The 24,132-nt window shown below is 49.9% G+C and overlaps 1 protein-coding gene across 2 annotated transcripts in view; it reads left to right on the top strand.

Annotated features, from left to right (window-relative positions):
- Window positions 1-10,560: 10,560 nt before the first annotated feature.
- Window positions 10,561-24,132, top strand: part of GRIK4 (glutamate ionotropic receptor kainate type subunit 4) — a 207,549-nt gene continuing 193,977 nt past the window's right edge. For both annotated transcript variants that reach the window (XR_008729783.1, XM_055695858.1), the window contains exon 1: window positions 10,561-10,615. The gene's annotated coding sequence lies outside the window, so the exon portion shown is untranslated. The remainder of the gene's footprint in view (window positions 10,616-24,132) is intronic.

The raw sequence follows: 24,132 nt of genomic DNA, 5'->3' as shown, positions 1-24,132 counted from the left end.
CTCTGTGCCCAAGATGGTCCTTAAAAAGAAAAACACAGGGGGCGAGAAGTAGTACTGAATCTCCAGAGATCTTACTCAAGTCTTAAAACTTCTGACACTGAAGGCACCGGGTGCAGACTCTTCACAGATCTTCAGTACCTTGACCAAATTCCTGCTGTTCGGAGCGGGTCAGTGAGTAGCTAGTCTTATTCTGAAATCAAATGAGCCTTCCTGAAAGAACTGAAGTTCCGGATCGGTAAGTAATCAATGTTTATGCTCCTCTCACATCCTGGACTTGTACTTCTTTGCTTCTCTGTGTTGGTGTCAACAGCAGTCCTGTGTGAAGGCTGTAATCAAGCAGGGGTATCTGTATATGCCATATAATGTAATGAGTATCCTGGTAAACCAGGGCAAAAGAAAGCTCACGAAATAAGAGCAGAAGGGTGCTTGTTTGGGAGCTGCCTTTCACAGGATGGTGCTGTCGGGTGCCTTGCCGAATGCAGTCTGTGTTGTACAGGGAAGAACGTCCCTATGTCTTCCCTGTGGTGTTGACCAGTAAGGAGGAATTGGCACAAAACATCAACAATGAGAAAACAAACAAATCTGCGACTGGATCTAAGCAGAGGATAGCTCAGAACGCTCCCCACGGTAAGTGATGCATTGGTTGTGTTTCACACAGCTTGTGGTGCAGCTGTGGCTGTCCTGTTTGTTTCTGCGATTGCTGGCTGTGATTTGAAGTGGAGTTTTGCCCTTCAGAGTGATTTTCCTACTTGGGTGCAACACCCGCTATCGCATTCACTGGAATGCTTTTTGTTTGCTGATACTTCACTCTGTATCACTAACAGCAGTTTAATGAACACTTTAAAAAGTCCAGCGTAGCTGTCACCATTCATGCTTTGGCTCATCTGATCACGTTTGACAAATCTGAGCAGTGAGTTTCGCTTTCTATTTCAAGTCGGTTTTGTGTTGCTGTGCTCCAGCACTTCACCTGCTGTAGGGGCTGCTTTTAAGTTTCTAGCATTGTAGTTATAAATCCAACCAGAACCATGGTCCAACGAAATGAAGTAAGTTGATTTTATTAACTTAGAAGCTTATTCGTATTTTTAAAATGGAATCAGTTTTGACTGTTAGGAACTGTTGGTATGTAGCCTTTCAACATGATACTACAGCTTTAGTCTCTTTGCAATTTTTTATTGTTTAAATCTTGCTGGACTAATTTTTCCCCTGATGCCTAACTGCAAGCATTTGCTCTTCAACCAAAAGGCTGCAGCTTTATATCAAATGTTAGCCAGAGTCCATTGGCTTAAATGATAGTTTGCTTGTGTTCTGTGAAGTGACTCTTTTTCCCTTATATATGTCTTTTGGGTTTAAACTTTATACCTTTTGAATAAGTTTGGTTTCTTCCAGCAAGTTCCTTTTGAGCCTGCCTTCTCTGGAGTGTTCCCAAAGATGGTGCGTATGTGTGAGGTGATGTGTGCGGCAGAACAGGACACTTGTTTTTCCTCTGTAGGCTGCTCTGTTTTACCAAGTTAGAGTTTCTGGAAGATGAAACTTCACCCTTGTGCTTGGCAGCTCATGCCTCCCCTTCACACGGTGTGGGATAGTGTGCCTTTGGGGACAGTCACGTAAGGGGAGCTGTATTATACTGGTCTGCGTATCAGTGCATGGGAGCACTTGAGACTTTTCATTTCCATTCTTTTGCTGGATATTTTTCCCTCCACTAGAATCAAACAGAAATTTGAAAGAGAAATGAAACTGAAACGTGCTGTTGAGGGAACTTGCAAAATTTTTAATAGGGAACATCTGTGCTAAGAGTTCCGTGCCAAGGCCTCTGTTTTGTGGTGTTATCTGCAGAGGGTGCTTTACCGGAATACCTGTCATTTAGCGATATTCCTGTCTTTAGCTTTTGACTTCCCTGAAAAGTGATGCAGTCACATTTCTGATCAACAAGATGATAAAAATAAATGAATAAAAAACAAGCACCAAAACAGAACATGAACTAAATCAGGTATATTTCTGAAAGTTGTGTCCCCTCTTCTTTTTATTATCTTTTTTTTATTCCCCTTCTGCAGTATGTGTATGAAGCTCTTTGAGAGATTACTTTATTATAATTGGTAATCTGAGCTCTATTATGCTTTCCTAATGATGCTGTTTGTGTTTTGCCTATTTAAATTTTATTTTACATATTCCCTTTACTGTGCTGCTGTAAATAAATGATTCTAAATAAACAGCTCAGAAAAAGCTGAGCTTTGTGTCTTCTCCTGCAGCCTATTCCATTGAATCCCAGCTAGGGATGGGGGAGAACCATGCTGCATCGTTCAGGGCTCTTTCACATAAGTGATCATGGAATTAATCTCTTTGCTGCCTGCCGTAGATAGGGAAGGAAGACACAGGAGAGGATTCAGAGAGTCTTACTTCGGGTGGGTTTGTGTAATTTCTGGGTTTTGTTATTTAAAGTATTGTGGTCGTGCAGCATAGCTCCCAGAAACAGCGTGTTTGGTAGCAGTTGTCCATGAATACATCTTCTGTGGGAATGCCTGACGGTTCTAGCTCGGACTAAGGTCCTCACTATGCTACAGACTTTTCAAGACCAATTTCTGGGCCAGAAAGCTTGGAGTTTAGGTAGAGTTGCAGCATGTGTTGGGATCCTGAGATGGAGGAGTGCTGACTTTGTAACGTGTCTCCTGTGCCGTTCACCTCCCGGCCTTTCTTGTGAAGTGTCTTTCCCAGCTTTACCTGGGCCTGGGGGTATTCACCTAGAGGGATTTGCCACTGTTGCTTGCACACCCAGTGATCCCAGGGTCTTTAGGGTGACAGTTCTGTCCACCCACCACCCCAAATGGTAAAAGATGACTCTTTATTGTGTTGTTTCAGGAAACATCTTTTGGCAAGGGTGGCCTTGGTATTTGCTGAAGAATGTCTACAAAGTACCTTTTCTTTTTATCAGCTACTCACTGCATTTTAGATTATTGTTTTTCTTCTCCCAAAATAGTTGTGAAGGTTGGTGTAAAATGGAAATTGTCCTGTCCTTAGCACGTATGCTTTGCCAGTTGGTCAGATTATCTTGAGGGTGAATATATTGCCAGAGAAATGGACTCGGGCAGGGCACAGCTGACACAAAATGAAAGCTTGGATGTATTTGCTTTAAGAGTGATCCAACATGCTGGCAGTAAAGACACGAGTGTCGTGCCACAGCATGGGACTGATACTTAGCATATGTCTGTTTTGAGATGTTGGCTTAAAAAAATCTTCAAAACTTTGTAGACACCTGCTCTTTAAAAAGGAGGGCCAGGGTAGCTTCTGAGGGGGAGGCTTAGGTAGCCAGAAGTTTTGTTAGAACCTTCAGTTCCACGCTGGAAATGTTGGAGCAGCGCGGCCCAGACGGTGTGAGATGGAACAAAGCAGGAAAATACGGCGGCTGCTGTGTGAGAGACTGTGGAGCTGGAAGTGTTGCAAATTGGTTTCCAGCCCCATTAACTAATTTGATCACTTCTTGGAAAATATTTCTGGGAGAAGTGTGTTCCTTGCTTGAGATGACTGTGCAGATCCCTCCTGCATCTCTCCATATTGCAAACAAAACAAACAAACAAAAAAAAACCAAACCAAAAAAAACCCCACAGGGCTTCCTCCTTCAGTCAGGGAGCATCTATTTCTCCCCTTCCTTGCCAGATGGGAGTTTACAGCTGCAAATCATCAGTCGGGCTTTTGGCAGAATAAAATGCCCAAAATATCTCTGCCACTTTCTTGTACCAGTTTGTTTGTTTCCAGATGTCTGCGGCTTATTCAGCGTGAAGTATTTTCCCTGATCAATATTTTAACCTTCTTGTTGATATTTACTTAGTGCTGCTGAATAAACTGTATTAAGTGGAGCTCCATGGATGGGAGAGTAAATCTACATTTCTATCAGCTCTCTGGGGGTTTTGCAATAATTCATATTATCTGAGGTTATTGTTATACTAGGATATTAATGAGCACATCTTCCTTCCTCCTGTCTCTTGAAGCTTCAATTCAGGTCCCACTTCTGGTGCTAAAACAACATCTCAGTTCTGAATTAGCATGGAAAGGAGAGAGCTTTGTGTTTGCCTCCGGTTGGTTCCAGTTTGAAAGAATGCTTCCTCTTTAGTTCTATAAAGTCGTGTTTGATATAACTCCATCTGTTTCCCTTTGACCTTTGTGATGAGAGGGAGATTAAACCCTTCTCTGTGGGTCTTCATTGCATTTTGAAATCCTGCTGGAGGTTTCTGCTCCTTCTTGTACCATCTTCTTTTAAACCTCTGAAGTCTAATTAGACAGCACTGAGCAGAAGAGATGCTCTCGCTTTTCTCCAGCAGTTCTGGTGTTTGTTTATATTCAACACAAGAACTTGATTATAGAACTGCCTGTTCTGTGTTCTGCTGTGCATGCCCTTTACGTAGCATTTCACCTCCAAATACTGACTCTTTTTAGCTTTTTTTTTTTAATAATTTCTGTCCTGGAAGAAACATGTTCTCAATGTTTTGAAAGCTCTTCTGACCCATTCATCATCATCATTTTAGTGAATGCATGCAGCAGAAGTCAAATAGCCTCAATTGTATCTTATATTGAACTCTTTTTTTTTTTTTTTTTTTTTTTTTTTTCCTCTGCAATGTCTTTATTCTGCTATAATAAAACTACCCCTGTCACTGCTGAGCTATTGCTCATCTGTCTCTCTCCATAAGATGGGCTCTGCTTCTAGACTGGAGTTGGCAAAAAGAAAATGCTTATGTGAGGTAGGACACCATCAGTCCACCTTCAAAACAAAAAAAGAACCCATCACAAAGTATTTCTTCCATGCTGCTGCTGCTGCTGTTGCAGGTGGCAGCTGCAGCGCACGTGGCGTGGCAGGGATGGTGGGCATCTCCTGTTAGTCTTACACGTGGGAGAGCTGGTGGTAGCTCAGCCGGTGGCAAAGGAGCAGGGAAAGGCTCCGCTCTTGGCTTCTCTTCCTTTGCAGTGAATGCCACCCTCCGATGGCACATGTTCCTGTGCCAACGTCTGCACCAGAAGCGTGTGCTGGGGTGGCTGCCTTGCTTCAGCTGCTCCTCTGGGATCTGCTCTGTACTTGGAATCTGCTTAGGAGACCTGGGGGCTGGATTCTCAGCAGATCTAAACCTTTCTGTTCAGGTGACCATGCTGATAGACACCATCCCAGGCCTGAGCCTTGGTCTTACCTGCTTTACTTTAACTCTTCAAGAAGTATTAAAGCTGGAAAAAGCCGAGCACTGTGCCCATGAGAAATACTGGAATGGGATGCTTGGAGGCCAACTTGGGACAACATTCGCTGGCTCGAGGCAGCTTGGTGCATGGACCTGCCACCCCTGAGGCAAGCGGGTCCGGGGCACCAACAGCTCCTTCAGAAACTGCCAAGAGAAAAGGTGGCTCCACACCCCCGAACGCTCCTTCCCTGAAGACCGGAGGTTTTATAAATCGGTGGAGATTTAAGGGCGCCAGAAGGAGCCACGGCGAGAGCAGAGACTCCAGGGTTGGAGTTCCCTGAACCGACGGCGCAGATGGGGAAGGTGCTGCGGCTCTCTGGGCTTCGGAGGTTGTGCCAGTCGATGCCAGAGCCTGGAGCAGCTAAACCGGCATCTCCTCCTCTCCGCGCTGCGTTCCTGCACCTTGGACTGACCTGCTGATGGGATCTCTGAAGTCAGTTTCATTCTTCGTTACTCCCTTTCCTAATTATTTCTCACCTGAAAGTCTCTTAATCTTTTGCTTTCACTGCATTTCAAAGAGAGGTGTTTTTTGTGGGGTTTTTTTTTGTTTTGCTTTGCTTTTTAAATTACTGCTTTTATTTTTCTTAGGTGCGTGAATAGAATACATACAGGAGAAAACATCCTTTGATGGCAGTAATTACAAGGAAGAGAACACCAAAAAGCAAGGAAAACTAAGATGCAAGTGAAGATAAACACTTTGCAAATAATCAGTGCGATATTTATTATTGTCTGGGGAGGACAGATCTCCTTGCGAAAGCCCAAGGCTGTGGATAAAGGTGGTCTGGGTTTCGTTCTGAGGTTTGCTCCGCAAGCCTGACCTTACTGAAACGGTGTCGTTGCTCCAGCCGCCTGTCTCCCTTCTTGAAGATGGCAGGGCACCACATGTGCTTCTTTAAACCTTATTTACGTGCTGTGATCTCCCAGGGTTGTCTCACCTTGTGCTCAGCACCTGAGGAGGGTACGTAATCAATCTCTCTGGAAGCGTTGGGCCCTAACTACATACATATATATATATATACACACACATATTTATGAGATTAAATGGCAGTTAAAGGAAGGGGTTGCTTTCAGAATTGGGGATGAGTGGGAGTGTGAGGATGGAGGCTGTTAACAGGTAAGATATGGCCTAGAAAGGAGCTGAGCGCCTGGCTGTTGATGGAGCCTGACCAGGCGTTCTGGTGAGCAGGGGTGCGTCACCATGGCCCGAGCAGAAACGGTCGCTGTGGCTGTGGCCATCCAACGGTCAGTAACTCCCGCTTGGCCCCAGGGCTCCCGCATCCCTGGGCAACAGGCCTGTACAGCAAGTCACCCCCCCAGAGCGCCTGGGAGACCTGTGTCCCTGGCTGCAGCGCAGTGAACCGGCGGATGCCAGCGGTGGCCACCACGTTTCTTATCTCGCGGAGCCTGGATCCTGCAACCACGTCACACCTGCTTGGTGCTGTGCACGATCCGGCAGGGGACCGTCCCTCACCCAGCGAAAAGCTTTGGACCTTTGTGTGCCTTGCGGGGTGTGTGTGTCTGTATTATACAACACAGGGTGTGCAGCAGCCTCTTCAGATGGGTCTACTAGTATCCCCCCGGATTTTGCATCAGGATCACAGATGCCATTTCTGACTTTAGCTCTTTTAAATTCACTCGCGTTTTCTTTTGCATAAAAAAGAAAGCAAACTGTTCCACAAAATGTTCCTTATTTATCTAAATCATCCTACTAACTTCTTTGAGCCATCTAAATATATATATATAATGAGATGTGCTTTTTTTATGTAACTACCACAAGATACTTACTCCGCTTAACCAGTTCCTTCGAAGCTGTTCTTATCTAGAAGATTGTCTAATTTGGACATGTTCTATTACCAATAGGAAGTTGTTATGAACCTTGAAGAAAAAATCTGGCACATATAGAATAGATTTATTTTTTTTATTTTTCAATCAAATGAGAAATCTTGCCTTTTGCAAAGTCTTTTATCTCCGGAAATCTCTCAGTACTTCATGCATTTGACTGATTTTTTTTTTTTTTTTTTTGCTTGGTTTTTTTTGGTTTTTTTGTGGTTTTTTTTTACAGTGGTACTGTTACTTACTCTTGTACTGAAATGCAGCCACCTATGAAGATAAATGTAGCAGTTGTTTAAATGATTCACAACTCGACTTAACGTCAATTTGAGATCAGAGCCCCTCTTAGTGCAACTGAGAGAGAAAAGATAATTTAATTGCTTAGATATATAATATGCCATGAGGTAAGCAGTGTGGTTACTGATGGTGGCTATTTCCCCCAGATGTTTGGATCTGCAGACGGATTATTCTGTGGAACAAACAGCCTGTTGTTTGTGAAGATGGGGTGGGCTGATCCATACGTGTCAGTGCAGGCGTGCTTACACCCTGCATGGGCACAGCTAGTAAAGCTGCTGCTGGGGAAAGCGTGTGTTGGGCTGGATGGGGCTGGCCCTGTGATAGCACAACCATTGTTTTGAGCTCCTGGTTTGGACAATTAACTTGTTTTCTAAGATGATCTGATCTCCCCTCTGTGTCTCGCTGACCTCGGGAAGCACCTGAGCAGTGACTCCCAGAGAAGGAGCTTTCAAGGGCTGCCTGGTGCAGCAGGGACCCGTGCTCTGCCCTGAACACCCCACAGGGTCCTTTGTCCCTGAGACCCTGGGACAGATGCTGCCTCTTCGGCTTTCTGAAGTGTCAGTGTCTCTTCTCTGTCTTTCTCTGCCTCCGCGTTTAAGCGGGATCCCAAACCCTCTGTAATCTCTGGATTCGTAGTCTTACAACAACAATAGTTCCTTCCACAAACACAATTTTCTAGGTCATCAAACTCCCTTGCTTTTGCAGGCAACTGTGTCGCATAACCTCATTCATAAAATGACCAAAGTCTATTTAAAAAACAATTGGATGGCTTCCCTCCCTCTCCTCTCCCCACGTAAGACTTCGTATGAGAAGTCAGTTTCAAAACCTCTCGTTGTTAGAATCCTTTTTATTTCCAAACCAAAACAGCTTTATTTGCAGACCGTTTCTACCCCATTTGTTCCCTTGCTGACTTACCCCAAGCACAAAGATCCTAAAAGGTTTTAAAGAAAACATAACTGTCTCGGAAAGTGGAGAGAGCAAATGAAGTTGGAAATAATTGGAATCCAGCCCCCTCTGCTCAAACTTGGTGGTGAGCAGCAGGAGGGGAGCTTTCCGCAGGCGGGGGAGGGGGAAAGGGAGCAGGACCGAGCTCAGCCATGCTGTCCTTTGTCATGCAAGACTCATAGGATGGGTCTGGTCCTGATGATATGGTGAGGGGTGCTGGGCTGCTCCCCTGCCTTCAGCTGGGCTGGAGCTGTGCCCACCGTGGGTGAGGTGAAAGGAGGGCATCATGCTGCCCGTCTGGGTCAGGCAGCACATCTGCCTTCTGCTTCCTAGGTCCCTGGCGGCCACACACACCTCTGGGGCAGCTGTCCCCTCCGCATTGCTTGCTCTCAGGGAGCTCTCGCCTGCTGCTGGCTGGCGAGGGTGCTCTGATTGATACCATGCCAGGGGATGGCTCACGGAGATTTTGAGGCAAAGGCTCTGTACTGGCTTTCCAGGTCTGAAGTTACCTTCTAAGAGTACAACAGCAAGGCTGAGGCTCCACATTGCATGAAGGGCTTAGGGCCATGCAGGGCTCTACCTGAGCTGTGCAGAAGATGTCTGAAAGAAAGCAGTGTGGTTGCACAAGCGAAGCCCTCCAAGGCAGGAGGTAGCAGGAGCCAAGAGGAGGTTGCAGCATCTGCCGGGATCATGCCTGCAAGAGGCAGGCAGGGGAAGCCCTGCCTAACTGTAAGAGGTGGGTTCTGTCTGTCTTCTACTTCTGGAGCTTGCACAGAGGCTGCTTTCGGTCCAGAAGCCCTCCCAGCTCTGCCAGCCAAGCCTGCGTGTTCCTGTCGCCCAGAGCCCTGCTGCCACCGGCTCTGTGCACACGCAGACACGAGCAGAAGGCGTCGCTCTGTGCAGTACTGAGCTGCGGTCAGTTGTGAATCTGGACCGTGAGGGCCACAATCATAAACTACAGGCAAATGCAGCGCAGACATAGGGAAATGCTCTTCTATTCTGAGAGTAATAAATGCTGGGAATGGACTGTTGGGCAGGGTCGCTGGTGCAAAGGCACAGGGATCCTTCACAAAGCAATTCACGGGTAGCTGTTGTCCTGAGGGAAATGATGTGTAAAAGGGATGAGCTCAAAGCACCCTCTGCCTGTTACCTCTGTATCTTATGAGTAATTTGCCTCTGAAGCAGAGGCGGGTTTTTTTGGTTTGAGATTTTTTTTTCCCCTTCTGTGAAGCTGATTCTTCTCTTCCAGCTTATTTCTTCTCAGCAGGAGAGGAAGATGAATTTCTGTCAAATAATAGTTCATTGCTCTTAATGCAAGAGTCCAATTAATTGATGGTTTAAAAGCTTTGCTTTTCTCGCTATTAAAAACAAACAAACAGGAAAACAAAACTGCAGTGTGGGAGAGAGGGCTGGAGCATTACAGCCCACAGGGACATCACGGCTCAGAAAAGGGAGCGTCTGGTACTGCATTTCTCAGCCTTGCACTATGAGACAGGTCCAGTTTGTCCCATTCCTGCCAGTTTCCTAGTGCGACATGATGTCTTTTGCCCAGCATACATTACTGTTCAGGGCACAAAGAGGAGATTAACATTTAATATGAAGATTTTTAGCAGCTGTGGGCAAAAGTGTCTCACCCTGTGTCCTTCTTGGGCAGCATAGATGGAGAGGACACAGGGGGGAGAGTCGGGGCCCTGGCTAATAGCCGGGAGTCCCAAAGCAGTTAAGGATTTGGGAGGTGAGGGGACAAGGTGCAGCCTTTCCAAAAACCAAGTGTCCCTCCCAGGAGCGCTCAGTCTGGGCTTAGGAAAACTGGTCGCCTTTGGAAGGAATAGTTCCAGTGCCCCACCGCTCCCTGCCCGCCCGCCCGCCCTCCTGGGTCCCCAGTGCTCCCGCCATCCTGACTCCTGCCCTCCCTCTATCCCCAGCCTCCTGCCACTCTGCCATCCTTCCCCTCTCCACGCTCAAGCCCCTGCCTTCCCTCCATCCCCGGCTCCCCCATCCCCCCATCCCGCCCTGTCCTTCCCTCCCGGCTCCCCGCACCAACCCCCCCCATCCCCTCCCGCCTCCCCGCATCCCCCCATCCCCTCCCGGCTCCCCCATCCCCCCAGCCCGCCCTGCCCTTCCCTCCCGGCTCGGCTCCCCTCCCCCCGGCCGCGGCCGGCCCGGCGCTGCCCCGCCCCCGCCTCCCGGCCCCTTCCCGCGGCGCCGTGCCCCGGCGGGCGCCCCCCGCCCCCTGCAGTTCCCGCGCTGGCCGCTGGGGGCCGCGGCCGCCGGAGCGGGGCCGAGCGGGGCCGGAGCAGCCGCGGGCAGAGCCGCGCCGCCCAGCGCAGGTAGGAGCCGCCCGGCGGCCGCCGCGGGCGGGGGGGGGACCGGGATGCTGAGGGCGGGGGCGGGGGGTCCCGGCGCCGGGGGGCGGCGGCCGCACGGGGCGGGAGCGGCGCCCGGGCGCGGCTGCGGAGCCGGGGGGGCGGCGCGGCCGCGGGCTGGGGGTGCCCGGGCCCCGCGTGGTACCCGGCGGGCGGCGAGGGGGCTGGCCTGGCCCGCGGCCCGTCCGTGCGGCCCCGGGGGTGGCGGCGGCCGCAGCGCCGGCAGCGCGGTGAGAGTTGCGGGTGTCACACTCCGGCTTCCCGGGGAGCTGAAGTTCAGGGAGCGCGGGGAGGGGGGGGCTCCGCTCGTCCGGGCCGCCCGGGTGGGGGCGCGGGGGGGGCTCCCGGGGCGGGGGTCGCGGAGCGGGGCCGGGGCTCCCCGTACTCGTGCGCCGCGGGGGGCGCAGCGCGGCCTCCCGGGCGCTGCGCTCGGGCTCGGGGTCCCCGCAGAGCCCCGTTCGGGGGCGCGCCGTGCCGAGCCGTGCCGAGCCGTGGTGGTCGTAGGTTTGTCTTAAGCTGCCCGAGGCGCTGGTCGCGGGCGCGGACGTGCAGGTGCGATGCTGGTCAGACTCCAGTGAAGAAGCAGCCTTGACTCTGGGCAGGGGGGGAAGCTCCCCGCAGAGACCTTTTCCCAGGCCTAACTTTATTCTGTGTTATTTGTGCATAAACTCTGGCACAGCCTGGAGCTCTGCATAGGGGCGAGATGCAGCCGGTGCTGTTCGCTCTCCTCATCCAGCGGTCTCCCCCTTTCCCAGCCTGGTAGGCTCGAGACCCCCAGGTTGCGACCCTTGGGAAAGTTCGCCCGACACACCGAGGTTCACCTCGCCTCCCACACGTGCGTCCTTTGTGGCGAGGGGCCACTTGCCGGAGGACCCGGGGCTGCGCCCTCACCTCCCTGGGGGCCTCCCGGGAGATGCCGAGGGGCTGCTGGCTCTGCCACCGCACCCCGGGCAGTGTCCCTGCGGGCGGCCACCGGCTGCCCCCGCCACGGCAGCGGGAGATCCCCCTGCTCAGCCCCGCTGCCTTTGTCTCTCCGAGGCGAGACAGCCTTTTCTCTCTGAAAAGACGTTCAGCAGCCACATCCCGGCTGGATGTGGCTGCTGCAGTCGGCGAGCAGAGCCCTCCTGCTTCCCTGGACAGGGAGCCGAGGCTCTCCGGCACCGGGGAGCGAGCGAGCGTCCCCACGGAGCGGCCAGCACTCCTGTAGAGCTGCCAGCGGCTGCTCCTGCGACCGGCTCCTGGCTGTTAGGACGTGTGTGCTCACAGGTAGGAGGTGGATGGTAACCGCGCTCGGTGTTTTGCCGCTGCGGCTTGCTTTAGTCCTCAGCTCGCACAGGGCTGGAAGCGTGCGCTCTGAGAGCAATCTGCGGCGAGGCTCCCCGTGTGCCAAGGCATTTTTAAAACGTCTTGATGCAAGTCTGCTTTAGTATCTGTGCATATTAGGCTGTGTATTTGAAGGGAACCATCTGGGTAGAGAAATAGACGGTAAGCGGCTGAACCTTTCCCCGTTGGTTTCCATTTCAGGGCTGGGCCTGATCAGCAAAGCCAGAAGTTGGGAAAGTTGCCGTGTGGCTCCTGGTTTGCAGGTGCCTCTTTCCCTGCGCCTGGGACGAGCGAGCACCCTGAGACCAGAGATACCTGTGCCTGGCTGTGGGGAGGGGGCAGCTGACACCCCTGCTCAACAGAAAGAGGGCTTCAGAGGGGCAGCACAGCAGGCAAGAATGCGGCCCCCCGCAAAAACCCACCCATTTTTCTTAACCCTTTGTGGGCTGCCTCCTGTGGGGATGGTGCCTCTGTTCTTGGCAGTGGGAACAGGGTGCCTGAGGAAGGTGAACCCCGAAATGAAGGGCTGTGGGTAGGGGCAGGCCAGCGTGTCTCCCCAGCTCCTGCCGGGGGGGTGGGAGGGGAGGCAGCGAGGCTGATGAAGGCATCAATGGCTGCCTAAGGAGAGTCACCTGTGAGGGGCTGGCTCTGAGGGGCGGTTAGAGCAGCTGCCTGCAGCTCTGACACACGCACACAGGCAGCGCTGCTGCTGCCTGCAAGTTTCTTGCTGGAGATTTCTTTTGCAAGCTCTGCAAGGAAAATAAGCCAAGGAGTCATGTGGGCTGGCAAAGGCCTGAATACCTAGATGCCAAGGAGTGTGCAGCAGTCTGTGGGTGAATGGCGAATGATTTGAAGGAGCTGGTCTTCGGAGAGCTCCTCAAGGGAACAGCCAGGCAGGTATGTGCAGTGCTGCCTCCAAACTTACCTGTTCCGAAAGTAAAGCGCGTGAGGAAATCCCACCTCAGCTGCACGTGTGCGTGCTCACGCTCATTTCTTTGCTTGATGGAAAAGCAGCGGGTGAACCTAACGCTCACCCAGGACTTGGGGGAGATCCTCAGCTAGACGCTGGCTGATCGCATGGGTTCTGCTGGGAAGGCATCCGACTGCAGCACGGGATCTCTGCTTTCTGCCACGGCAGCTGTGCTGACCGTGTTGGTTTAGGTTTCCCTTTCTCTGGAGCAGCGGCTGGTTTTGCACGTGCGATAGGGCCAGAGGAGACCGAGGAAAGGCCTTGGGCCCCTTTGGCTGGAAGACAAGCTGCGTGGTTTTACTGGGTGCGTGTACAGAGCGAGTGATGCTTGAGCCTGCGTGGGGAGCGAGGGCCTGTGTGGGTGGGAGGAGGGGTGGGCTTCCATGTTAGTGGAGGAAGATGAAGGAGGGAAAAGCAGGGGAGAGGAAGAGCATGGAGCGACACAAGTGATGAAGGACTGGGAAGGAGCAGATGTGTGCTTAGAACGGGATGCTGCTGGTCCATACGGGCAGATGAGGACTCCCTCATCCAAGAAACCCGATTTTCTTTGGAGATGGTTTAAGCTTTATTCTGTTCTCAGTCAGGACTAAGCATGTGCGGATGGGTCAGTGTCTTGCCCCTTTTAAAGGCTTGCTGCTGTGCCTGGGTTGTGGATATTGATTCTCGCTGACTTTAGGGGGGAGCTTTTCATGCGCAGCACTTGTTACAGTCAGATTTTATTTATTTTTCATGCTTCTAGGCAGCCAGGCAGAAGGCGAGACAGAAGTTTTGCAAGTCTTCTCAGGAATGTTTTCTGCTCTGGGCAAGAGGCTTCTAAGGTAGCATGTACAAGGCTGAGGTTTCTGTTAATACATGGAATGAATCTCTTGCTGTGTGTGAGTAGGAGGAACACGCTGAAATTGTGGTCTAACAAGGTGAGAACAGCTTGAAGGACGTCTCGTGGGCTTGAGGGAACGATATGGATAGATCAATGGGATATTAGCGATTCCATGATGAAAGCTTTGTACGGGGACGGAAAACTTGGCTTTCAGCTTTGTACAGAAAAGAGACTGTGGTACTACTGCAGAGTCGTGCCTGGGCACGGGAGACTACAAACTCCAGTTTCATGGGCTGCGTGCACTCAGGGGAACTGTGAATACCGTTTGTGGGTTCTCTGACAAGAAAAATGGGGGACTTGGAGAGATAAAAGTTGTAAAACCTGTGAGGAGGTAATGGAACAGTTTTAAGGAACCCCATCATATCTTTTCATCTTGTCTGTGGGATATGGCTTGGAAGGACAATTTGTGGTGTTAATGTAACAGTGCTTTTCATGGTGTTCTGGTGCCTGTGGAAGACTTCGTGTGCTAAGATGGGGGTTGCTGTGGTGGTTACTTTTAATGAAAGTGGAGGAAAATGTAGTGAGGGCCAGCTTGAACAGGGTTATTTCCACACTGGTCAACAGTGAGTGGCTGCTGGGTAGAACAGAGCTGGCAAGCTTCAAGCAGTTCAAAAGCTATCAAGGCAGTAAAACCAGAACTGTTTTATGTACCTTAAAATGCTCAACTAGTGTCAAGAGGAGCTAATGCAAATAAGTGAGCACGGGGCTCCCGGAGTACTTTTCAGCCATGCGTTTGCAGGTGCCTTGCAAGGCAGATGAGAAGGGAGCTCAGCTGTGATTTACGCAGCTTTCCCCACGTCAGCTCCTCTCTGTGACTCTGCCAAACGAGGTGAGCTGGACACGGGACCTGTCAGCTGTAATGTTGCCCTCTGCTTTGTTTGTTTATTGCTCTGCCTCTGTGGGAGACCTTGCTGGGGCTGGAAAAAATCTCCTTGTGTTCCTGGGAGCAGCGCAGGTGGCATCCAACACGGCTGAGCCACCGCAGGATGCTGAGATGCCTCCAAGGGCAGCAGCAGTGAATGGCGGCGCCCCAGGAGGTGTAGGGGGCTGGGGGAAAAGTGGAATCATTTCCCTGCACCAGGATGCTGAGGAAATCCCGGTTTGCGATAAATTAGTACTGATTGAATCATTTAGAGAGGAAGTAATGGGCCAGAGGAAGAAAGCTGGGTGTTGTAAATCAGTAGGACTGGGGATGATGCATCCGAGGGCCCTGAGGTGAATAAAGTGTGGAAGAGCAGCAGGTGTTACCGTGAAGGGGAGGACTCTTCCTCCTCACGGGGAGTTGCTAAGGCAGGAACCCAAGCGGCCAAAGGGAACTGCCAGGTACAGCAGGGGCAGTTTTGCCATGCGATTCCTTTCCAGAAATCACACCTGAGGAAGAGCGAGGATATCGGGCAGGTGAGTTTGGCTTCTGTGCTGTGCCTGGGGGGGGGACAGTCACCGCTCCAGCATTTGGATGGGTCAGACATCACCACAGCTTAGATGAAGAGGATGGGTGCGCAGCGGGGCAGCCTGCCTTCCTAATGCTGCTCGTGCTTTGCAAAGCTAATAAAACAGGAACTGAAAATGTACCAATGGACCTAATTTATTTGGATTTTTCATTAGACTCACCCAAAAGAGACTAGTTTAGGAAATAAGTAGCAGAATGTGGGCAATAAATAGCTGGTAGGGTAAGGGGCAGAGTTCGGTGCTGGCTTTCCTAGTTAAGCAGTAGAAAATACCAGTGTAATGGAGGAGCGCTGATCGGAGCGTAGATAGGTGATTATGAGAAGGTTCCTTACACTGAGTCTGGGCTTATTTATTATCTTTAATGATTTGGAGGTGGAAACGGATCAGAGCTGGGTTAGAGAGAGCGAGCGTGCCAACAGAAAGGGTGTGCTTTTGCTGCTCGTAATCTGGAAGAATTAAGAGACAAGGCTGCTGGATTTGAGTGTGCCGGTGGTTGGGCCACTGTAGCAGCAGTCAGGGTGTAAATCAGGACTGAGTGTTACAAGCATGTGCAAAAGGAAGAACCTGAGCGGGTCTTTCCCTGATGATGTGAGAATGCTTCTGTGGGATTCTGCCAGCAGGACGTGCAGGGGCGTGCAGGGGTGCGTGTGGTTTGTGTGTGCAGCTTACGAGACCCCCTGGGCGTGTGAGCAAGCTGCAGGTGATGGGGAGCCACAGGAGATGCTCTGATGTGGCACACAGTGCTCTGCATCTCGGGCACTGCCGTGGTCCAGGGGCTCTGTGGAGAGCGGTGGTCGCCGTGACATAGCAGTGACAGTCAGCTCTTCCCAAAGCCTCTCCTGTCGGATCAGGGATTCGTGGCTGCTGGAGCAGGGGCTGTGGGCATCCAGCTGGGCCGGCTGCCTTTAGAATGAATCGAGAGGAACTTTGCTGAGTCCTGGTGAGCTCCTTGACCGTCTGCTGGGACCTTCCCCAGGATTTTCCAAGGGTATAGATAGCATGTCAGTGATTTATCAGGGAAGGAGCCAAGATGTAAGCTGTCCATCGATGTGGGTGATTTCCCACCCAGACCCGCAGCGCCTCTTACCCAGAGGCTTGGGAAGCACTTGCAGTGCTGGAAGGGGAGTGTTACTGTGAAGTGCCTGCAGCGCAGTGTTGGAAGAGGCTGTGGTCTCGCAGTGGTGGGAGGGATACAGAGAGCCCGGAGGGTTCCTGCTGCCTTCTGCTTGGTGCAAAGCCCTGAGCCAGGTCTCAGTCAGGTGGCAGGGTAGCAATATTTATTCTGACCATCCTTCGCGTGGAGTTGGCTACATAACACAATACCCAAGCGGTGTCTCAACTGAGCACCCGGTGAGCCATCCAGCACGAGGGGATTTTCATCTCTGCTGAAATCTGCCAGCTTCAAAGTCTGCAGAATTTATTTGCATCCTTCATGAGGGAGAAAGCCAGGCGTACGTTTTTTCCTTAGTCTCTCAGTTTCCGCCCTCCCCCCCTTCCCCACTCTCTTTTTGGTTTGTTTATTTGGTTAGCTCAGCATCAGCACAATGATGTGGAAATAAAGCAAAGGAGCTTCATCCTGGCCTTATTGCATATGCATAAATGAGAGAAATAGATCATACTGGCAACTCCTAGCTAGGCTACAGTTAATGGAAATTCTTCTGTGACCTTATAAACCCTGCTTTGCAAGGGTTTATAATGAGTCTGCAAAAATACATTCTGGGCACAAACAAGTCGTCTGAGGTCTTAGACCCTGTGAGCACAAAGTAATAATAATACTAATTTCCCACCCACTCAGGCATGTACTCAGCTCCTTAAAGATTTTGCTATTTTTGAAAAAGCAGGTTTTTCCTTTCTGGGACTGTCACAGTGTGTGTGTGTATGTGTGTCGGGGGGGACGGTGGCTGGTGAGCAGCTCGCTCTGTGCAGCGTCACGCCAGTTCCCCTGCATCGCCTCCCTTGGGAGAACCACTGTGGGTCCTTCCCATGGCTCTAGCTGAAGCGGTTTACGTCATTAATGTTGCAGACTGATGAACTGTGATCGCACCTCGGCTGTTTCAGCAGAAAATCAGCTCTTTCCACATGGTAGTGGCTCTGCACCCTCTCTCCCCTTCCTACACGGACATCTGAGTCTGTTATCAAAGATAGTCTGGGCCTGATCGGGAGGGGATGGATTGTTAAAAATCCCTGCAACGTTTTGTTCGGCCTTAACAATTGATTTTTTTTTTTAACTTTTTGCTGAAAACCAAAGAGGTTTTGGCTCAGTGACGGAAGTTGACGTTTTTCAGTAGTGTGTGTTGCATTTTGATGCTAAGCGTTTTTTTTTTAATGGCTCTCTGGTGCTACTTGGGGACAGAAGGATTGCAGGGCTAGTTGTCACTGATATTCGAGTCTGTAGCGGGATTCATGTTGGGCATCGGCCCCGTGCTTTCTCTTTGTAAACTGTGATGAAGCAGCAGATTGCTGTGCCTGATAGAGTTGCTCTTATGTGGCTTGCCTCAGGTGAAGTGGCAAGACTGGGAAGTGACTGAGCCACGGGCAGATGCTGGCTGCAAGCACATTAGTGCAGTATCGTACTGCTACTGCACAGTTCATTGAAAACAATGCAAACTGTTACACGTACCAAAACTGCTTTTTTTTTTTTCACCCAAAAAAGGTTGATCAAAATAAATCTTACTCTACCCACGCTCATTGTTTGCCCTTGCTGTTTTCTTGTTTGGTCTTTGCTTATTTTCCATTTTTGCTCCACCTTGTGTGTGATCTAGTAACATCTGGTGTTAAAAGATTGTATGTGTGCATGGACAGCTTTGAAAGCAGGCTATCACATCTCTTTTTAGACTGAAAAATGTTTGGGGCATAGACTGTGCTAGTGTTCGCAGAGCATCTGGTCCTCTCCAGGTCCAATTCATCACTGTCTTGCAGTTTGCATTATTGTTCACACTAAAGGAAAGTGGGTGTGAAGCTGGAATAATAATGTTTCACACTTGCTTTGCATTGGTTTTGATATCCAACAGCATTTTAACCTATCAGAAAAGGCATGAAGACATTGAGTGGTTGGAAGCTGAAAACACAGTCTACAAATAACAAGTTAATGACCCTTTCTGAGAAAATGACCACTTGCGCTCGATCCTGTATCCATGGCAAATTTAAAATCAAGATGGGATTTTAAGGTTCTGACTTAAGTGTTCAAATCATCACGCAGGCATTGGTAGGTGAGGGCAGCAGCAGAGCTCAGTGCAGTGGTTTGCCCCAACTTCAACTTTCTTGTGGTGTCCAGACCTTCCAAAGGGAGCTCCAGCGTGGCTGGGCAGCGGTGATGTTTTCCTGATCGGCAGAGATCCTGAACACTGTCTCTGTGGTGTAATACACGCTGCTCATTTAAAAAGGGGTGTGTGGGAATACATGGTAAATGTCGGATGTCAGCGTTGTAGTTTCTTTAAGCAAACCTAGTAGCATAAACGTGGAGAGAATTTAAAGCCACAGGGTATACCTGAAGTTTTGTGTCTGGGAGACAAAGCCTTGCGGTATTATGGTAGTTGGACTTCCCGAGGGTCTTTAAGGAGACATGTCTTTCAGCGATTTGGACTGGCATGCCTTTTGTTCTGTTCCTGCTGAGTGTTAAATAAGATTTAAGTCCCCTCAGTCACTATTTAGTTATTGAAGAACATCACAGCCAACACAAATGCAAACAAAACTGTCTGGATGTTTGTTTATGCAACAGATCATTAGAAAGTCTGTAGGAAAAAAAAATGTTCTAGTCTGTTAGATAATTAATCTGCATTTTAAGAATTGTCTAAAGACATATTTGCAAGCTAGTCCATTGAGCTGCTTCTCATCTAGTCAATAATCCCCATCTTTAATAGTCCCTAAGAATGTATTTCCATAATGTGCGGCGAACAGTTGAGAAATCTGCATCTTTTTTGACTTAAGATGTCAGTGCTTGCACATTTTCTATGACAAATTTTTTTCTGACTGTTGGTGAAAAATCCAGACATAGCAGCTTCTAACTGGTAGGGCTGGGGATATGGAGAGAGAAAGCTTCTTAGAGCAAACCCCTGGGTCCAGATCCTTCAAACGCTGGATGAGTTTGCAGTTTCCATCTGGCCTCGGATGCCAGTGTCGTGGTGTGAGTCTGCAACGTGCTGGCAGCGTTGCCAGAACGCAGCTCGTGGGGAGAGCGGCTTCACCGGCTCTCGAAGGCTCCTCGTCCTGCCGGTGCCAGGGAGGCAGGAGCATGTCTGCAGAAGGAGGGTCTGAGGTACGCCTCGAGCTACATCTGACCCAGCGCTGTTGTAGGAGTAGCTCTGTCGGGAGGGGTGTGAGATGCTGTAGCCCGTGTGTGGTGGGCTTGTTCTGGCAGGAGCCCGGGGCGCAGGTACGCTGGCACCGCTTGGCTGTGGCTGGTGGAGCTCGCGGCGCTCCCGGGAGCTGGCTGTGCCGCGGCGGCACAAAGCGTGGCCGGGGAGCGCGGCTGGGTGATGGATGCCCCGTTTGTGCCCGGCATCCTGACGGCAGGCAGCTTCCCTCAGGGGCGGTGGACCAGGCTCTGATGTTGGGGTGTCCGCAGCACAACCAGCTGCCCGGGTCGTCTGAGCCAGGGTAGCCTGTGTTCTTCTACTGTGACAAGTGTGAGGGTTTGAGAAAGGGTGTGAAGTTCAGTCAAGTTATCTTGCATTTAGAGTGGAAGAAGGGTAAATGTACAGACAGCTCTTGCAGCGTGGCTGGCATGTGACAATTTACTAATCCACATTAACGAGAGCAGGGAGTAAAGCCCACACTTGGACAGAGGAGCTCATGGGAGTCACCGTGTCAAGGTGAGAAGCTGGAGCTTAATTTCATTATCTTATCAATAACTAGCTGGCCTTGTGCTATGTTGTGAATTCTCAGGAGCGTTAATGCTATCTTTGGCTGTCTAAGCAAAGAAATAATGAATACAAGTAGGAAGAGCATTGTGTGCAGTCATGGTATCTGTATCTTAAAAATGATGTTGGCAAACTGGTGAGAGATAAGAGCTACAAGGATGACGTGAAGTCTGTAAAGCATGCTGGGGAGAGACACTGAAGCTCAATCTGTTTCTTTTAACAAAGAGAACGTTAATGGGTGATTTGATTCTTGCGGTACTTAACCAGTAAGTTAACCAGGGGAAGAGACTTCTGCTAGCCAAAGGTATGAAGGCCGGACATGGTTCTGTGGCTGGATGCTCAAGCTAGATAAATTCAGGTGAGAAAAAGGCATGTTTTATTTTTGTACAGTTTTATACTTAAGCACAGGAGCAAATTACCCAGGACTTGGTACATTTGCTGTTTTTAAATTAAAACGATATATCTTGCAGTGTTCTTGTAGGTCAACTGCAGGCTGTGAAGGCTTGGTGTGGGAAAACTCAGCATGAGTCAATAGCTTGTAAACTAGTATTTTCAAAATGGTCAGTATTGTCCTTCAAATCTTTCTGTTATATCATGACTCCCATTTTTTTTAATTCTTCAGGGGGCACCACATGCAAAATCCATCAGGGCCTTGGGCTGCGGTTTAGAAGGGATTGGGTTGGTGTCAGCAGAGCCCATTTCTAGGTCCTGGCCAGAAGCTCAGGCCATAATGGCTCAGTGCCCTATGTGCTAAACTGTCACCCTGCTGAGTTTTTGCTTGTGAGGGCAACTCCTTTGAACAACAGTTAAAGAATCCCCTCTTCCCACTGCTGTTAGGACAGGAACAGGCAGGACAAGCTTTGTCCAAAAACTTCTAGCTTCTAGCATGACTTTACAGCTGGGGCTTGGGATGTCTTGGCCAGAATTGCTCCCTGTGGAGGGCAGAAGGTGGCTAGAAATCTGCAGTTACTGTTGTAGGGCACTGGGGATGAATGGAGCTGTGTATTGACTGTCTGAGGCGGGGAAGTTCTGTTCCTTTGGACAATGATGTAGAGCAGAGTCCCGGAGTTCCCTGTGCGCTGAATTTCAATACAGTTCTTTCATCCCTGCATCGCCCGTCTTCCTTCCCCGACTGACTTCTCCAGCAAGCTGCTTTTCTCTTCCCCTGCCCTTCCCCTTGGTTTCTTCCATCTGAGTGTTTGGGCATGGTCAGGGTGGCCGAAAGGGTTCTTTCGTCAGAGCTGCTTTCCTTTTGCTCTTCCATGAGACGCACCCCCTTTCAAAGCCTCCAGCATGTGCCTGCACGGAAACAAAGGATGCTGCAACCACAGATCCCTCATGCCGCCACCTAACAAGTGTTCAGCAAACTCAGGGAAAGAGATTAAGAGGCATTGTTATAATTCAGCTGGTGGCTGGCATGTTGATTTGGGCATACGGTATGCTCAGGAAGGTTACTTTCACCTAGCCCCTGGTCACCCTTAAAGCTGCAAAGCAGGGCAGAAGTGGAAAAGGAGCCATGGCGAGGAGATGCGGTGACAGACTGAGACTGGGGACAAAGTGATTGGGGTATGGGGGGGCACCGAGCCTGCACCTCCCGGCTGTGGTGCCAGCACGCTCGGTGGGGGGCCGTGCTGCGTCCCCTGGGTGGGTGGCAGATGTTGCCGGGTGGTCACCCTGCAGCCCCGCCGTGTCTCCTTCCACCCCTTGGCTCAGCTCTTTGTGGAGTCGAAGGGCATTCCCTTTCAGATGGTGGCATCTGAATTTTTTTCTTTTGATGTTGGTGCCTGGAAGAAAATTAAATTAGAGTTGTATCACTATGAAGGAGAGATTACCATTTGTAAAAGCATGTTTTGCTTAAGTTAGTAATATTGTAACTGTTAATTGAGTGTTCATTGATTGTCTGTCAGTACCTTGATGTAATCTGTTATTTGCCTTTCCGGCGGGTGGCCTGCCACTGATTAAATAGCATAGCTGCTCTCTTGCACCAGGTAGCTGCCTTGGCTGTTTGGCTTTTTTCTCCCCCAGGGATTCCATTTTACCAGCAGTATAATTAGCATCATCTCCTCCTCTTCGGAGTGATCTCAGCCTGCATCCCATCCTTGTTCTTTCCCAAGTACCTTTAATGCACCTGATACTTCAGGGGTTTTAAGTGGCTTGAGACAAGAATTTAAGCAGGGGATGCATTTGAACTCGGTCCAAGAGCTGTTGTCTGTGTGGATTTAGGGTCCGAGTTTCCCTAGGAATTGCCTCATTCATTAGAGGTTCTTTGTGACTGAAGGTTCAGTTATGGAAGTGAATGGTGTTTTAGGGTAATGGGAGGGGGAAAGAACACCCATAAACATATAAATGGCTCCATAGTCAGGTAATCGCGGACAAGTTGTCTGGGGTAACTGATATGTAGCAGTGAGGCTGCGTGTGCCCGTGTCATGCTTTTCACTGGAGACTTGTCCAAGCCTTTTCCAGTGCTTCAGTGAAGCTCCTGAGGCCCCCTGGGGAGGCTGGGGGGTGTGTGTTTCTGTGCAGGATACACACGCTGGTGGGCAAAGGCAAGGAGCTGGGCTGAGCTCTTGTGCAGCGTGGCCAGTGGGTGCAGCGGGCGGGAGGGTTTGACGTAGCACCCGCATCCCCAAGTCGAGGAGTCCTCCAGGTACCTCTGTAACTCAAGACAAGGAGCTGGCAGCACATTCCTGTAATCCCCCGCACTAAATGATGCTCCTCTTCTGTATCCACTGTGAGATCCAACGTGCACAGAGTAATTGCATTTTTTTTTCTCAAAGAATGAGACTTGTGGCATAACATGGTGTGATTTTGCATATTCAATTATTTCTTCTCCGGCAGATTTTGCAGGAAATCTTTAAGATTTGTAGTGGGCTTTTCTGAAGCCATGGGCTGGTCTTCAAGATCTTTCTGCTGTGCGTTTGGTGGACTGAAGCACTTTTCAAAGATTAATTGACCCTAGGTGAGAGACTATGATCTACCATTTATATAGGGGGGAAGGAAATTAATATTCTTTCTGCTGTGCTGAGTATGTTTAAACTTGTGCTTTCAGCTTGTCTGACTTGGAATATCTTCTAACTAGTACAAATGATAGAACAATTTGTTTTAGATGATGAGTTATGAGAATATTGCTTATATACCCAGAACACGACATTTTCAATCACATCTTTATTGCGTTGGTAAGAAGAAAAAAAAAAGATTTTTTGTGTCTTGACATGTTTATCCTTTGGAGACAGAGTCAATTATCATATTGTATGAGAATTTCACTTTATAGCTCTTAGGTCTCTGGGAATATCATCATGTCAAGGGGAAAGTCCTGCAGGGTTTATTCCAGCTGTTACAAAGTTGGGAGGATGGCACAAGTTGGTATCTGCAGGTGGCATTCGGCAACAGGAAGATGACCTCATGAGGGTGTGGTGCTAAAATATGTAAGCTAGAGCTCATTAAGTTCTGTGGAAAAGCTATCGTGGGGAAGCAAACTTGTCCTCAAATACTTTCTGTAGTTTACCCTGCTTTCATTTCACAAGAATAGTTCTGTAGACAAAATCTTAGAGGGATGAGGGACTCCGTGGTCAGCCTGTCTGCTGATGTATCATTGCACTGTTAACGTCAGCCCCCTGAGAGCAGTGATGGCTTCGCCATCCTGGGTTGCTGGGGGCTTTGTCACAGGCTCTGACCAGAGGATGGTTTGCTGCTGGGTGGTCCTGAGAGTCCCTGTGCCGTCCTTTGTTGCTTTCTCTCCCTCTCCAGCTCCAAAGTTGGGGTGCAGGTGACATTTCCCCCATGCAGTGCGTTAGGAATTGCAGAGCTTTGCCCACACGTCCGAGCGTGGTGCTGCGGAGCGGCTCTGTGCATCCTGCTGGCATCTTCTTTCAGCCGTTCTGCAGACACAGCAAGGAAAGGGGACTCCTTACTGCAGCTCCTAAATCCCTAATCACAGTGACGTTTCTTCAGCTTCTCTTCCGTTGCGCTGAACTTTTGGCTCCCTCTTTGTGGTCTTCCTCCA

This window comes from Falco cherrug, chromosome 17, assembly GCF_023634085.1.
Source record: "Falco cherrug isolate bFalChe1 chromosome 17, bFalChe1.pri, whole genome shotgun sequence".
In the NCBI taxonomy this organism is placed as follows: domain Eukaryota; kingdom Metazoa; phylum Chordata; class Aves; order Falconiformes; family Falconidae; genus Falco; species Falco cherrug.
The sequence above is the reverse complement of the archived record's forward strand: the minus strand, read 5'-3'. Positions and strand labels throughout refer to the sequence as shown.